The sequence below is a fragment of the Chaetura pelagica genome, unplaced genomic scaffold (assembly GCF_000747805.2).
Source record: "Chaetura pelagica isolate M959 unplaced genomic scaffold, ChaPel_1.0 scaffold391, whole genome shotgun sequence".
Lineage (NCBI taxonomy): Eukaryota > Metazoa > Chordata > Aves > Apodiformes > Apodidae > Chaetura > Chaetura pelagica.
In genome coordinates, this window is record NW_009952047.1 from 1152474 (window position 1) to 1153899 (window position 1426).

Consider the following 1426-nt stretch of genomic DNA (forward strand, 5'->3'; position numbering starts at 1 on the left):
TTTGGTTTTGACCTTGCTGAGTGACGTTGAAATGTGATGATGATGAAATGTTGAAAAAGTTAATGACTGTAGAGATGGTTGATGCAGAGGGTTGAACAGACTTCATTAAGGGCCACAGGCCCCACCACTGTCTATGTGAGAAGTGAAACCAAATTAACACCTCTGCTCAGAGACAACTCTAGGCTGTAAAAAAGGAGAGAGAAGTGACAGATCTCTGTGGAAAATCAGATGGAAAAGGAACATCTAATGAAAAATATAGTAATGATTAGGCATTGTAATTTCTTGGAAAAAAAATCCAGATTTTCTTCCTCTAATGGGGTGAATATTTGGCAGGCTGCATTAGTTTAACTTGCGTAAAAGTAGTAATTATCAATTAAGTCATTAGATTAAACAAATGAAATCTCCACATTCCTAGTTTGCTGGGTTTCAGGCAATAATTTCCTAATCAATATTTATTTGCTTAGTATTCCCAACTGGAATCATACGTGGTAATTTACAGTCACTCCAAGTAACCAAAAAACACATAGAAAATCCTGATCTAGTAATTTTGAAACTACCATGTAACTTATTCCCCTCTGTGGGAATTAATTTGCTATGTTTTAATTATATTCTGCTACTAAAATGTGCTTAGAAGTGTTTCATATGATGGCTAAACAAAACATGCTAAATTTGGGCCATTTATTGTGACAGTTTGACAACTTGTTGTGACAGTCACAACAGACTGGATAGCAAAAGCTGATCATGAGAGGCTGACTGGCTGACTTTTGTTTCAGCAAACAATGCCACTGTTTGCTTACAATTTCAGGAGTTATCAGAACTAACAAGACCATTTTCAAAGCAGTTAAAATTATGTAAAAGCTGCAATCTAAGCAGCCCTGCAGTTCTGGGGGAGTTGGCCAAGTCATAGCTCTCTAATCCATGGAAAGACATAGAGGAAATGTGAGCTTCATTCCTTGCATGTGAGAAATTTGGTATGAGGATTTCTTCCTGACTCAACCAGGGCTGGGCTGGAGACGGTGCCACTGACTCCCTGTTAAAGTCATATTTTCCCAGCCTTCCCTCCTGCCAGCAGGCTGTCAAGGCCTGGCTAAAATATCAGCTCTCCTTTCTCCTTCCCTGTGCTGAGACATGGATTTGGTCCACATCTGTCACTGCCACCCCTTCAGAGACTTGTGAATGGGAATGGCCTTCTTGTTTCCCCATTCCTTGTCCCAGCACAGAAGCAATGCAGAAGGCAGCACACAGCAGAACGCAAAAGAAGAGCTGGTGTCTGAATTGCTGCACAGCTGAACTACTCAGGTAGATGAAGGCCCTGCAAAAAATCAGTTTGTCTCAAATGTATAGGAAAACAAAACTTGGAAAACTCTTGGTGGGAAACAGAATTGTCAGCTTTGGCTGGGCTCTGTTCATGACAACAATAGAACCA